Here is a 16,341-nt window from a genome sequence, read left to right on the forward strand (position 1 = left end):
TCCTGTCATACATTTTCTTTAGGATTCGAACTATTTTTTCGTCTACACCTTGATTGAGAAGCGCCTTCCAAATAAATCTTTGCTCTACTGAGTCAAACGCTTTTGCAAAATCGATGAAGGCAAAGTATATTGTGATGTTATACTCTTTGTATATTTCTATTATTTGATTAACGGTTTGTAGATGATCTATTGTTGAAAAAGCTGATCTAAAACTGGCTTGTTCAAAAGGTTGATTTAAATTAAGAGTGGTTTTCATTCTCTCAAATAAACACTTCGCAAAAACCTTGTATATCGATGATAATTGTTAATATCGTCCTTGTTCCCTTTTTTATGTATGAGAATTATTTCCGATTTCGTCCATTGGTCTGCGACTTCCTCGGTGACCAAAACCTGATTGAAAATAGTAGTCAACCAGTTGGCCAGTGAAAAGTTGCCGAACTTTAGGTATTCAGCTAATAGAATGTGTAGAAGATCTGGAGTCTATGGTTAAAATCTTTGAAGTATAAATTAAAACTGCTTTTAAGATGTTATGTCCAGTTAAATGCAGCCGTGAAAAATTCCTTCCCTGATGGAAGGAAGATCTTTCTTGTCTAGAAAATTTACATTCCATCAGATTTAGTGAAATCTTGTCGAAAGAATATTTCAATCCACCTCTAATGTAGAAACCCGACTGACAATTATGACAAACAATTATTTAGAACAAATTAAGTCTGTCATTAAAAGAGCATACATTTCCTGTGACTTTCATACTTTATTTCCCATTTAATTTCCAGCTTTACAAGGCTTGAGACTGCACTACTTAAGGTGCCCCCACAGAACAAACTTTTCCAGCTCGGTCCCTAGTTAGATGTCTACAGTTTAGCGCTTCAAGTTGGGTGAGTTCACTTTCCACTTGGGAGTGCCACCTGATACGAGGTCTTCCACTACTTCGCTGTCCTGTGTGCTTAGACTGGAAGAATTTCCGGGCCGAAACATTGGTTTCCATGCACTCTACGTGACCCAGCCATTTCAATCGTTGGATTTTTATTTTTCTAAGTCTGCATCGCAATACAGCTCGTCGTTCTATCTTTTCCCCCACTCCTCTTCTATGCATAGATACGAGGCCGTAGATCACACGAAGAAATTTTTTCTCGAAACGACTAAAGGTGCTTTTATCCGCTTTTGACATAGCAGAACGGGGATGATTACTCTTGCTATCTTTCTAGGCGACCCCGACTGAAAATCCAAATCCTGTCTTTATCTGTCGTTGGGAAATATCTATAAGAAGTTATTTGAAATCCTAAACCAAACTGGATATTTAACACGGAAGGATAAACATTTAGTATTTAGTAAAGAATCAAAATATTGGTTTTAAGTCCCTACGGACATCGGATTTTTTAAGCCAGGCACCGACTACTGGATCCTGCCTTGAAACTCAGAAAGGATTGTCAGAGCGGATTTGGAAGATGGATTGGTTATGAAAGACATCGATACTACTATCTTTACTGATGGGTCAAAGATAAAGTGTGAAATTGGGTCCGGAATATAATCAAAGTCCTTTATACTGGTCCAACAATGTCGGATTAAACCTCCTGTCACTCATATTTGGGTCCTAGATCATAGTGGGATTGATGGCAATGAACAGGCTTAGGATATGGCCAGGCAGGGATCGGGATTCTATATTATGCAATAATATTCAAGTAAAGGTCTTACAAGGGATACAAAAAAGTTTTTAAAGTTTAAGGATCTTCGAATGACTTAGAAGTTCTTTAAATAAAATAACATTATCAATTTGGAGAGAAACATTCATATTCGAGTCAAAAATCAAAATAAGATCCTTTTAATTTGTGAGCCTCATTAAGAACTGATTCTCAATTTTGTTATCAAAACATAGCTACACTTTTTAATATTAAAATTTAAACCATTTATACAACTTGGCAATATTATCAATATCCAATTGAATTTTACTAGCATCTGATGAAGAACTTACAGAACTAAAAATCTTGAGATCATCAGCATATAAAAGACATCTAGAACTTTTAATACATATAGTAGGTAAATCATTTATAAATAAAATGAAAAGGAGTGGCCCAAAACGACTACCTTGAGGAACACCGGAAAAATTTTATATTTCATCAAAAATTTTAAAGAACATCAAAAATTTTTACACATTGTCTTCGTTCAACCAAATAGCATCTGAACTATTTAAGAGGATTCGATTGAAGCAATTCAAGTTTTTTTCAAGAGAATATTATATTGTACCCTATCAAACACCTTGGCAAACTCGATGTAGATTACATCCACTTGAGTACGATTTTCTAAACAACCAAGACAGTAATTTGTAAAAATTGCTAAATTTGTTGCACTCATAAAGATCTGCTGATACAGGGAAATATGGTTTTTAACTAAACGATAAAGTTTAATTTTAACAATTGCTTCAAATAAGTTGGGGATTAGCTGAAGCTTAGCAATAGGTCTTTAATTTTCCACAGATGCCTTAGATCCAGATTTATGCTAAGGAGTTATCAGAGTAATTTTGCATGTATCTAAAAATACTCCTTGCTTCAAGGACAAAATTAAAAATAAAGCAAAGTAGGGTTTTAGGGTTATATTTACAAAATTTGAAAACAAAAGGTGGAATATTGTCCGGTGAGGCAAAGAAACTGTTATCATAAAGAAAGGTCACCAACATTAATGTTAGAATGGAAACTAAGTGCTTCATTCTAATCTAAACCCAAATCAGAAAAGTTCGATTGAAAAAATAAAGCAAAGTTATTACAATTATCTTCTCAATTTTCAGACAAAATAGTATTGGAAGAAATTCTGCAAGGAATTCCAATTGATTTTCTTTTACTTACTTGCTAACTTAATCAAGGTGGTGCTACAGTCCGGGGCGGATCTGGGCCTCAACCAACATGCGTCCTAGCCAGTCGGTCCCTAGCTAGCTTTCTCCAGTTTTGCACGCAAACTAAGTTGGTTGAGGTCTTCACCCACCTGAGTCGCAGTCTTCCTCTACTGCGCCGTCCCTCGAGATTGGAATCGAAGACCTTTCGGGCTGGAGCGTTGGTGTCCATTCGCTCTACATGATCTACAGCTATCTAAGCCGTTGGACTAGAATTCTGCTTACTAGGTCAGTGTTGCTGTACAGCCCGTACAGTTCGTCGTTATGTCTTCCCCTCCATTCTCCATCTATGCGTACGGGACCAAAAATCACCCGAAGAAATTTTCTCTCGAAGCATCCTAAGACGCTCTCATCTTTCTTTGAAAGGTCCAGGCCGAGCCATAAATGAGAACCGGGATGATGAGTATCTTATAGATGGTGGTTTTAGATGCTCGAGAGAGGACTTTACTTCTCAATTGCCTTATAAGTATAAAGAAGTAGAGGTTTGCAAGAGTTATTCTTCGTTTGATTTCAGCGCTGGTGTCGTTGTCTGTTTTAATAGCGGTGCCTAGGTAGACAAAGTCCTTAACTACCTCAAAGTTAAAGCTGTCCAAGACGTTGTTGTTTAATGTCCTATTTTAATGACATTATATACTTGGTCTTGTCCTCATTGACCACTAAACCCATCTTCTTCGCTTCCGTCGCTATGCTCAAAAACGCTTAATTTACATCACGCTTTGATCTTCCAATTATGTCAATATCATCTGCGTATCTGCGTGCCTCTAGTGTTGACGGTTGAGTTTTGCACAATTCTTTCCAGAACCATGTTGAAGAAGTCGCATGACAGTGCATCGTCTTGTCTAAAACCTTTTTTGACATTAAATGCATCGGTAAGATCTTTTCCAACCTTGATAGAGCAGCGTGCATTCTCCATCGTCATTCTGCACCAACGGATAAGTTTGACAGGGATGCAAAAACTAGACATTGCTCGGTAGAGCTCTTCCCTATAGATGCTGTCATACGCGGCTTTAAAATCGATCAAGAGATGGTGGGTATCGATTTGAAGCTCCTGGGTTTTTTTCAAGATCTGCCGTAGTGTGAATATATGGTCGATAGTGGACTTTCCTGGTCTAAAGCCAACTGATAAGGACCTTTCACGTTATTGACGAACGATTTCAAACGTTCACATTACACGGCAGAAAGGATCTTACATGAAATGTTAAGGAGACTGATGCCTCTGTGATTGGCGCAATTTAGAGGTTCTCCTTTCTTATGTATCGGGCACACTATGATGAGATTCCACTCATTGGGCATGCTTTCTTCCGACCATATTTTGCAGATGAGTTAGTGCATGCTCCGTACCAAGTCAACGCCTGCTGCTTTGAATAGTTCGGCAGCGATGCCGTCAGCTCCAGCAGCTTTGTTTGACTTAAGTGTAGATATAGCTATCTTCACTTCGTCAAGGTCGTGTAGACGGAATTGTTGATCTGCGTCGCCTAGGTTGAGTGGTTCTATCTCGCTCACAGTGGAATTCGGTTTGTCATCGCCGTTATATAATTTGGAGAAGTGGTCTTTCCATATTCGCAACATAGACTCCGGATCCACCACAATGTTCCCCTGATCGTCTTTACACGCTTCGGTTAGTGTGTTGTAGCCTTTGGAGGTTTTTTTTACCTTTTGGTAAAATTTACGAACCCAGAGTATTCTCTTGCGATTGTAGCCGTCTAACGTCGAATCTTCTCACAATACTTTCTTGTTTTGGTTTGGATCAGGATATCCGTAGCCGTACCTTGGCTACAACGAGGTATTGGCCCGAGTTAATGTTGGCCTCTTGGAATGTTCGGATATCCTGGATACTGGAGAAGTGTCGTGCGTCGTGGATATTAAGATGCGTGAACTGCGTACTAGTTACCAGAACGTCTCGCCCCGCAGCGAAATCGACCAGCCTGAATTCGTTGTCGAAGGTGTTGTCGTGCAGGCTGCATCTTCCGATTATGCCACCAAAGATATCTTCTTTTCCTAGCTTGTCATTAAAATCTCCTAAGCCAGGGCACTGCTCATATGTCTTTTCCAAGAGCTCGAAGGATATGTCTTTGGTGTCTTGGGGCATGCACGCATATTAGGCTTATGTTGGCGAATTTAGCCTTGATACGGATTGTCGTGATGAGTTCGCTCACACTGCTGAAACTCAAGACTTTTTGCTTGAGTCTAGTTCCAACAACAAAACCACACAAAAATAGACGCTGTCTTTGTTCTCGGAAGCAGTCGCCGTAATATACATCGCAGTCTTTTAGTTTGCCTTTGCCAGATCCATCCCATCGCACTTCTTGGATGGCAGTAATATCAGCCTTGCAGCAGTTTAGGGCTTAGGCTTATTGTTCGTAACATTCCATGTACAGATCGGAAGTTCGCCGTTATTATTTCGTTTGCGTGGGTTGTCAACAGTGAATCCGTCCGTATCCGAGACTTGTTGGTGCTTCGCAACTAAAGGTATATTTTTTAAGCGGCCAGGAAGTCACCCCGACGGCACAACCCCCAACCTGGAGTTCCAGATCCTTAGTATAACTCCAAATAAGGGGAGCCATATAAATAGTTCCTTAGAGGCATGGACTCCGAATATGTCAAAGAAGCCCTATTAGGTGTTCACTAAGTAGTTCAACCTTACTGGAACTGTAGACTGCACCGTTGATTCCATCTCGAGCATTCGTCCGCTGCCGTCTGGATAAGGAGAGGTGCCTTAGTGGAAACACCTCACCCCCTCTCTTGTTTGCTGCCCCCAACAACTTTCCACTGGGGTTAGAACCCAATCTCCATCCGATGTTCACCACGGGGAGGTTGGATTTGATAGACAGAGGTTGGTTTTGAGAAAAATCCGTGGGCGCTTGTGCCCTCTTGAATACACATGTCTACCAATTGAACATCCCATTTTACATTTGGTAAATTAAAATCTCCAAGGATTATAATACAACAATTCTCTTCTAAGGTTTTTAAAATATCTTTATTATTATTTATATGAGCTTCCTTAACAGAATATTGAGATAATGGAGTTTTTCCAGTTAAAATACATAAATCTACACAAATACACATTTGCTCAAAATCTTTGTCGTATAACGAAATTTCTCTACGAATATATCCAAATCGGATTAAACACCGCCGCCTCGTTTTAAGCCTGTACTCAAAAAGAAGCGATCCTTTTGATAAACATTAAATTCGATTTAAAATATTCGGTTATAGAAAACTATCATTTCATGGTTAATTTCCAGTTAGAACAATAATGTCATACGAACAGTAGACAGTATGTTCGCTAAGATAAATAATCAATGCACCTATGGCTACGAAATCCCTCGTTAACAACTTCTCGGTCTTGAAGATATTTCTTAAGATGTTAGAAATTGATCAGCAATTCAATTCCATAAACTTGGAAAAAAGGAATTGAAGTGTATTGGTCGAAAAATGAAAAAAGAGAGTGATTCACCTTTTCTGGGCATAGGTTGGGTAAATGTTGTTTCCTTCTAGAATAGATGAAACGGCTTAAGCAGAGTTTTTTCCGTTGTTGAAAACACAAATTTCCAGAACAATAACCAGACATGCATTTTATTTCAGGTAATTTAACAAGGTTTATAATCAATATCCGACATTCCATTAAAAATCCTTTAGAAAACGTAATAGACATGAGGTTAAGAGTTCCTTAAAACTTGATAGGAAAGGATTCAACTGGGTTATAATTAAATACCAAATGTTATTATATCTACCTTGTAAAAACATGGTCTCAAAACTGCAACATTTTAATAGATTTTAAAACCTAAGCATATCAAAACCTGAAACTACTCCTTCTCTTTTTTTTACTAGTACCATGCAATTCTGAGAAAGTAAGTCTGAACTCTGAACATTTTAATTGAGTATTTTCATGAACATGGGTTTCCTATGAATTTAAAAACATACATCATCTGTTGATGTTAACAAAAGTTTGCAATTCCCCGAAAATCTCTCCTACTACTACTACATTACACGTAAAGTAAAGGCTTCACAGGAACAGCAATACAGGTAATATCGTCTTTTCCTTTCGCTGTAGGTTTTTGCAAAAAATTAAAGTTTTTCAAACTATCTAATTATGCGTTCCAATTCATTTAAAAAGTCATCTTGTCAATGAAGCCCGCATTCGTTCGTTAAACAAATATTCAGATGACATGTTGTGCATTTATTAATTTCGCTTCTAGTAATTAAATCAAAATAAAAGTATCCTTTTTTATAGCAACTCTACAGAATAGAGCCCAAAACTTTCACACTGGATAAAGGATATATTTTTTAATTGTATTTGAAAGCGTCCTATGTACACTCGCTCCAAACTCCGAAGCCAAATGAAACACGCACTAAGTAACCAACCTCAAAGTTTTGTACTTAACTCAAAAAAGGATACACTACGAGGACGAGTGCGAGTTTGTATCATCATTTCGTATATAACCTTTTCTTATATCGCCCTCAGTAAAGTTGCTAAAGAGTTTAATTTTATTTTGTCGTTCTCATTAGAAAATTTAACTTCCATTGGAAAGTTTGGTCCCGGCACAGAGCAGAGCGCTGTGTACCATGTCCTTATAAAAAATCTAACTTAAAACATGTGTGTTGGAAAGGATGGCGATGGTGAAGAGGGCTTGGGGGGCTTGAAGGTTTTAAGAGTTGACAGAGAAGCGACTTTGCTTTGTAGATCACAACAAATATGTTGAAAAATAAGAACGAACCGAAAAAATTACAAACTTTTCCTCCTTTTTTTTGTTGAAAAATTTGTAATCCTTAGAGTTTTTACTTTGAACTTGCCGCACTGTTATTGTTCGTTTTCGTTGAGTTGTGTACATGGACTGAATCTGCCACTGCCACCAACCGCTCCGTACGCTGTCGTTTTCGTTTTCCCCGGCTAATTCAAAGAATAAAAACAAACACTATGACAGTCAGTTGAAAAAAAGGAAGAAAAATTCTTTTTCAAAAGTTGGTTTTTGTTGTTGTTGTTATTTTTGTGTGTCCTTAGTCCTCACCAAAATACTGTCTGGTTGTTGTTTTACGGGGGGTCCTTTTGTTTCATCCAAAAGTTTCCAAAATATATACAAAAAAGAAAAAACACTAAATAGGAAAAGCAACGGAAAAGTTTCTTCCAACTTTCCGGATATTTAGCTCCTGACAGGATTTAATTTCGCCCCACGAAATCAATAAATTTAGTTTCAATGCAACCGTCATCATTTTGTCTTTTATCAGATAATGGGAGGGGGGTATTTTTATTGGGAGTGCAGTTTTGCAGCTTTTATTATTTAGTGGCTGTAGCTTGAAGCTTAAGGATGAAGGTATATGGAATAAAAATAGACAGACGAGAAAACAATGACGAAGGAAGAATTTTCTCAGGACTTTTTCTTGTCGTATTCCCAACTGCATATCCATCCAGTGAGATGTGCAAACTTTCCTTTCTTTTTTGTGCTTTGTTAAGTGACAAATTGTTATCGAGCAGGAAGGACATCATTACTGAATGAGACGAAAAGTTCTCTTCTGGATGCCACTATAGGTACCATTGGACCACTTTTCGATTTCGTCTATGTCTTCCGGTTCGATTACTCGGGGGAAAGAAAATTGAAAAAAAAACCTTATTCATATTGAATAAGCTCAATTTGTGGAAGAATCTAATATTAAATGGTTTCCTGTCTGTGGTTGAAATTAGACAAAATTTAATAATCAAAGGTTGGAGGTGAACGGACTGTCAGCTATTTGTTGGTTTTAAAGACTGTGAGAAGTTGAAATACTCGTGTATAATTCAATTGCTTGATATAAACAATAAGAATTTGCCCTTTTTTGTATATGCCTACTTAGGGTGGCGCTAAAGTCATGTGTGAACTAGGACTTCACCGAACAAACTTCTACTTCTTATAGGTTCGTTGCGTACTTCACGGTGCCACCTAATACGCCGGATCTTCTGCGTTGTGTTGTGGGATTGGATTCGAAGACTTTTGTGGAACAAAATTTGTTGATATGACAGATAGCTTTCGAGATAAACGTGAAAAACTGAACCAAACTCTATGTTTCTCTTAACTGCCGCTTGGGCTCACTTGGGGACTTTTTTTTGGGACATTACCAGACATCCCTTAGTAAGTGTGCCAAGTTTCAAAACTGTTGGATTTTTTTTGAGGTGAAACCTTTATTAACTGGACTAATACGTTCTATATTCTCATCCACACACCTTCTATGCATATGCGCCCATAGATCACGGACAAAACTTTTCTCTAGAAATTAACCAAAGTGCTTTCATACGCTTTTGTCATAGTCCAAGGATCTTATATAGAGAATCCTTGGTTACCCAAGGAATGCCTTAATACTCCATTGTTTCACTAGCCCAAGGTAACAGCGGTTAACAAGAGTAATTCTTGATGTTGTCTTTTGCAATAATTTCAGAACCCAGGTAGGCAAAGTCCTTAACAATACCCAAAAGTGTATCGACGTTAGCTTTTTGCCCGAGACAGCATGTTCTTTGTTTCGACCTCTTACCCCATTTTAAAGTCTCTGTCTCAATACTCACAAAAGCCCCATTAACATCACGCTGAGGTCTCTCGGTTATGCGCGTAATTGGAAAGACTTTGGAAGGTAAAGCCTTTAGTGTTGACGTGGGAGCTCTGAAATCACGTGACTGCGCATTAGCCCTTTTTGATATCAAAAGCTTCAGTTTTAAGTTCTTACCTATCTTTAAGGCAAACGGGCGACTTTGGCAGGGATGCCAAAACTAGACATGGCTCTAAACAGCTCGTCGATGGAGATGCTGTCATCTGCGGCCTTGAAATCTTGGTTTTTTTTTCAGCATCTGTTTTAATGTGAATATTTGATTGAATATTTGCGTTCCTGGACCTCACTAATAAGGACCTTTCAGGTTGTTGATTTGGACGCACACATATTTTGAAAGAGTAGATTTTGTAAGTGATGTTCAGAGGCTTGATGAATACTATGCACGGCTGAAATTAAGTCTCTCATTCCCAGTTCCCAATTGCAGCATGTTCCAGGCGGAACTTTTGGCGATAAAAGGAGTCTTGTCCTGGCTTTAAGAAAACGTGATATCAACATCTGATATTCGTATTTTCTCAGAGAGTCAGGCCGTTATACAATCTCTGGACTCTGCCTCTACAAACCCTATAACAGTCCATAGCTGTCGATCATTTCTAAAGGAGATGTAACAACAGTTTAATATGGACCTTTGCTGGGTGCCGGGCCATAGAGACATTCCAGGTAACTGTAATAAAGAGGAACTCGCCAGGAACAATACAGTACAGCCCATCCTACCACGTTTGGCAAGTACTGGCATACCAATCGCTACTTGTAAACTGCTGCTAATGCAAGACGCTGTGAGGAGGGCAGGCACCAGGTGAAACAACATCACCACGTGTCAAGTCACAAAAAACATCTGGCCAACACTGGATTTCAAACGTTCAAGGTGCTTGCTCTCTCTTAGCAGATCGCATCTAAGCTCGATAATAGGTTTCATAACCGGACACCAGTATCATAATAGGCCATTAAACTGGACTAAGTGTGTCCGTTTCCATCTTGGGCAGCCACTATAACCTAACCTAGCCTATTTATCTCGTTGTTTTACCAATATACATATGTACTTGTCTCGAAAAAGGCCAAGACCCCTTATGTTTTTTTACTATTTGTATGGGATGATTATGAAGATAATAAATGATGTGAGTTATTTCATTGCGTTTACATGAAAAGGTTAGGGCTGTTATTTGCTTATGTTGAGCTCTTAGTAGTTTTTGGTGCAACAGGTTTAGAAATTGTCGAGATCTGTTCAAAGAATCGATATGTCTTCATGTAGTTCAATGATTTTGTAAAATTTTGTGTTGTCAGCGTAAAGAAATATAACTGACAATGTTTAATGGCCATGTTGGTGTCATTACTGGAAAAGAGAATATAAAGAGAAGAGGACCTTAATGACTACCTTGGGGGACACCAGAAGTGGCTAGAATAGGATCTGAATGTAAATGGGGAAAAAGGGTTCAAAACTTTATATGAAAAGTTTAAAGACTTTAAGACTATGAGAAATTTTGTCAAACGCTTTGCTCAAGTTAGATTGTCAGCGGAGATGGAGACCATATCAATTCCATTTCCGTTTCATAAAATTCTAAGAGTGCATGAAACGGATTTGGGGTGCTAATTCTGGTTCAAAAAAAAAACCTTGTTGTGCTGTTGTAGTCAGAGGCCTGCAACGAAAACGGTTATCCTTTCCAAGAATGTTTGCGATACAAGCAAATTTAGCAATTGGTTGCCAATTTTGACCTCATTTTTTGGCGTCTTCTTATGAATTAGTGTTATGAAAGATGGTTTCCATATTTAAGAAAATGATATTTGCTGGCAAACGCTGTGTAAAGACGTTGTGCTCTACGAAATTTGTTCTTTCTGCTCAGTAGTTTTTACTAATTTATCAACTAACCTGCTATTCGAGGTGAGTCACAACACTTACACTTATACTTTACTGGTTTGGGGATCTGTCACCTGATGTAGATCTTAACCAAAGCAACAACAATGCTAATAAACGCAAAATTAAGCGCACCAAACACGATGAAGAGTTCCCTGAATTGCCTCAAATCAGGAACGACAATAATGTGCCACGCTTCATAGTTGTCTCGGGCATGAAAAAAATCAACAACGATCAAATTCGAGCACTATTTTCATATAATCCCATATACGTTTCATTATAACAAAGCTTATGACTGTTCAAAATCTGGAATAGGAATACTGGTATCACTCTGGGAGATTTTAACGCCCATAACACCTTATGGGGTTCAGATTTTACAAATCTTGAAGGAAGTGAATTTGAAACATTCATTAACGACCGTAATCTTATCACTTTGAATGATGGTTCGCCCATATGTTTCAGTAATCGAAAAACTTTTTTTACCATCGACGTCTCCTTGGCAACTCAGGATCTAGCTCCTTTCCTACTATGGAATGTGCTACCTGATGCAGTAGGTATAGACCATATGCCCATCGTGATCCACACCCCAGAACGAAGATTCAAATCTAATTTTTCTCCACAGTTAAAGAAGAAATGGGTAATTGGAAGTTTCAGGAAGTTTCTGGCAGAAACAAACAAACTAAGCGCCCAAATCGTCCCATCACCCAATATCAACCAAGAAGCATCAAACATTAAAAAAATCATCAAAAGCGCAGCATCAAAATCCATACCTATAACTCAGCCTAAACCTGCAAGGACAAACAAAATATGGTATACCAAAGACCTAGCTTTATTGGTAAGAGAAAAGAGAAAATTTTGGCGAAAGGTTCGTAGGTTCCCTAGTACCGAAAACTGCGTTGCCTACAGAAAATCCTTTGCCAAAGTAAAACTTGAATCGATTAGATGTAAAAGAGCTTCATGGGACAATTTCATAAATACTATCAATCCTACACTTGATAGGAGAACTCTATAGAATCGCATCAAAGCTATACGGACGCCAGGCTTAGACAGGAAGTTCCCCTACATGAAAGTCAATGAAAAACTCGAAGTAGATCCATGTAAAATAGCCAACATATTCGCAAAAAAATGGGCATCATACAGCGCAGATAATACCTTTCAAGAGAGTGTTCTAGAAAACAAGGTAAACTTCGATCTACAAATCCTCCAAACCAAGACTCTTGCGATCTCCTTACAGAAAAGATTGAGCTTATCGAACTTGAAATGACACTAAAAACAGCAAAAGGAAGCAGTAAGGGTGAAGGCAAAATCACTTACAAGATGGTTGAACTTAGCGATACAAGCCTTAAAAACAGAATCTGTGAATTATTCAATGATATTTTATCGACTGGGACTTTTGTACATGACTGGAAAAGAGCAAAACTCAAGCTGATTCCTAAAAGCTCTAGAAACAAACATGATTTTGGTGAATACCGCCCGATCTCACTTCTTCCCGTTCTTTCCAAGATTTTCGAAAATCTTAGCGAAACGAATTAGTTGGTTACTAGAGAAAAAGGTTAGCACCGAACAACACTCTTACAGGCCAAATAGAGGAGTATCAACGCTTTTGCATCTATTGGAACATAAACTTGTAGAAAATTTGTCGAAAACTAAGCACAGTATTTTTATGTCATCGGACTTAGAAAAAGCTTTTGACAAAGTAACAATGGTTCCGGTAATCGAGCAGCTTTACAAATGGGGTCTACCTAAGAAAATACTTAAGATTGTTATATCCTTTATGGCTAATAGAAACTTTAAAGTAAACGTGGATGGATACGATTCTATTCTAAGGAAATTTGACAATGGCACACCTCAAGGTTCACCACTTTCAGTAGTGTTGTACAACACATACATAGACTCCTTGATAACTGAGCTTTCGCAACTCAATTACAATCTTGATTTTATTGGAGTTTACGCCGATAATATCTATGTAGTAGCGTCCGGCATCCCAAACCAGGTTCAAGATATTCTTCAACAAGCAGACTTGTCAATGTCAAGATGGTCCAAGAAAACGGGTGCAATTATACCACCCTCAAAAATTGAGACACTTCATCTCTGCAGAAAAAGAAAATGTACTTGTATTCCACTCTGCTTACGTAACACTCCAATTCCATTAAAAAAAGAAACAAAGATTCTTGGACTTGTGTTCACAAAAAACTTGAAATGGGATAAACATATCAACAAGTTGATAAGCGGCTTAAAATCAAGGAACAACGCATTAAAAATGATCTGTTCAAAAAAAAGAGGACCACATATAGAAACAACTCTTCGAATTGCTAAGGCTATGGTGAAAGGGACACTACAACACAGCTTAACCCTCTTTATGTGGACTACAAAAAAGAACATCTCGAAAATCGACGCATCAGCTATAAACGAATGCTTTAACGGCAACAGGTGCCCTTAGATCGTCAAACGTTGAAGCACTTAGAGTTGAAGGAGGTTATATATCCTTTACATATCTCGCTGAAAAAACGGCAACAAATCTTTTAAGCAAAGCCATACTTAGTCCAACACACCCATTGTTCGAAACTGTAGAAAAAGCTATTTTTTTCAAATACAAATAGGAAAAGTAACTCAATATCTGCTTTAACTAACTTAGCCACTTTATCTGTATTCCCCCGAATCGCTCTAGAACATGATGTGTTAACAGTGTCTCACAACCCTCCACCATGAAATCTAAACTCTCTACGAATAAACATCAGTCTGGCTAACCACAAAAAAGCAAACACGCCTGACGCTATATACAAAATGCTGCATGAAGAACTTATATCAAGCATAGGAGCGGACAAAATCTTTTACACCGACGGTTCGCAAAAACAAAATCATTGGTGCTCCTACGTTGTTGTAGAGTTCCAGACCAATTCTCCACTCTGCACCAGGCTCTACTTCCAGAATATGCGAGCAGTTACTTAGCCGAGCTAGATGCAATTTACAAGGCGATCTTTGAAGCTCAAATAAATTCTGAGGGTTTCTTAATCCTCACCGACAATCTTGGTATACTCAAGGGGCTAAGCAACCTAAATAACAAATGTCCATCTCTCCAAACCTTAAGAAACTGCTTGTACTACAACAAAAATATCACTTTAGCTTGGATACCCGGACACTGCGGAATAGAAGGTAATGATGCCGCTGACCTTGCAGCAAAACACGCTATTCGCTACCCTCAGATACTTGAGTATCCTAAACTACACCAGCTTTTGAACACAACTTTAACACATTTTCAAAAGCTAGAGCTTTCAGAAAAGTGGCGAAGCGCTCAAACCTTTCTTCAAAAACAACAACCCTGCAACACGAGTGTCCAACACAAATAGTCCTTTACCAGAGAAGAATGTATAAAAGTATTAAGAGTTAGAATAGGAAAAACACTGTTTACAAGCAAACTCTTCTACACTCGTGAAGCTCCAGATAAATGCTCAAATTGTGAAACACCTCTTACAATCTGGCATATTTTTGTAGAGTGTCCTGTTTCTCGACAAACACATACTGAATCAGACGACGTAATTGATACTCTGGCAAAAATCTTAGATCCATCGAATGTCAAAACTATCCGTCGAATTAAAGCTGCCATATCTGCTCACCAGAAGTTTGGACCCATTACAATAACATCCTTTGGGAAGTTAATAAAGTATGCGTGAGGCTATTCTAATGTCACGGACTGTATATGTCACAGGTACATTATTCAAGTACGACTACCATTTCACATTAAGGATAAACTTCAATACAAAAAGTTTAATAATCAACTTATCGATCGACTCTAGTGATGATTATGAAACTTTCTGGTTATTAAATTTTGTTTAATCCAAAAAAAGAGGAAAATCATAAATAATATTTACGACGAATATAAGAGAAAGATTAAAGAACTTGATCCTATATCGAACTTTTATTAGACTTTTAGTTTTATTTGCAACCAACAAAAATCCGACTTCTGATAACTTTACTTGGATATTGTATGTATTTTGATTACTTAGCTCAATTGAGCTCATATAAACTTTTAAATGTTTTCTATATCATAATCTAAGAGGAATTAAGAAGAACATTAAAAGGATAAAGTAAAGTTATCCATATGGCTCCATACACTTGGTCGATATTTTTTCTTAATTTCTTGGTTCTCTTTTAACCTTTTAGAGATACAAATTTTGTTCAATGATGTGGATACACATAACAAAAACATAAAGAAGATTGTAAAAACTTATTTTACTGCCTATAAAACTTATTAATATGGTTCTGTTAACGCAGAAATTTTACACCATAAATTTTTGTTGAGACGGTAACTTGAAAATGTTTGAAGAAAAAACGTATCTATTTCTATTAATATTTTTAACGGAGTTCTGCGGAAAAACAATATCATGTCCTTATTAATTTTAAAATGAACGTTTGCTTTTAATGTTTCCAACACAATCATTGGCAATAAATTGATTTAGTTTTATATTTAGATTAAATTAAAGCTCTAAACCAAATTTAAAAAACGTAGGACTTCTACGACATATTGGAAGTCAGGCCTGTAAAGAGCAGTTATTCCTGTTCTCGCCCTTGGAGTTTAAATGAAAGACCTTTTTCTTTAGGTTTAACGCCGTGCACCAGGTTGACTTCCTGACCAAGTATAGAAAGCTTTCAGTGCCAATCACCAACAAGCCTCGGACACGGACAGACTCACTGTCAACCCTGGCAAATGAATTAAAGGCAACGAATTTCAGATGTTCAAATGGTAGACATGTGCATTCAAGAGGACACAAGCGTCCACAGGTTTTTCTCAAAACCCACCTCTGTCTATCAACTCCTACTCTCACCTCCCCGCGGTGAACATCGGGTGCCTAGTACCTCAACTGGAGATTGGGTTCCAACCCCAGTGGAAAGTTGTTGGGGCAGCAAACGAGAGAGGGGGGGAGAGGTGTTTCCACTAAGGCACCTCTCCTTATCCGGGCGGCAGCAGACGAATTCTCGAGATAGAATCAACGGTGGCGTCTACAGTTCCAGTAAGGTCGAACTACTTAATGAACACCTTATAGGG

The sequence above is a fragment of the Eupeodes corollae genome, chromosome 1 (genome assembly GCF_945859685.1).
Source record: "Eupeodes corollae chromosome 1, idEupCoro1.1, whole genome shotgun sequence".
Lineage (NCBI taxonomy): Eukaryota > Metazoa > Arthropoda > Insecta > Diptera > Syrphidae > Eupeodes > Eupeodes corollae.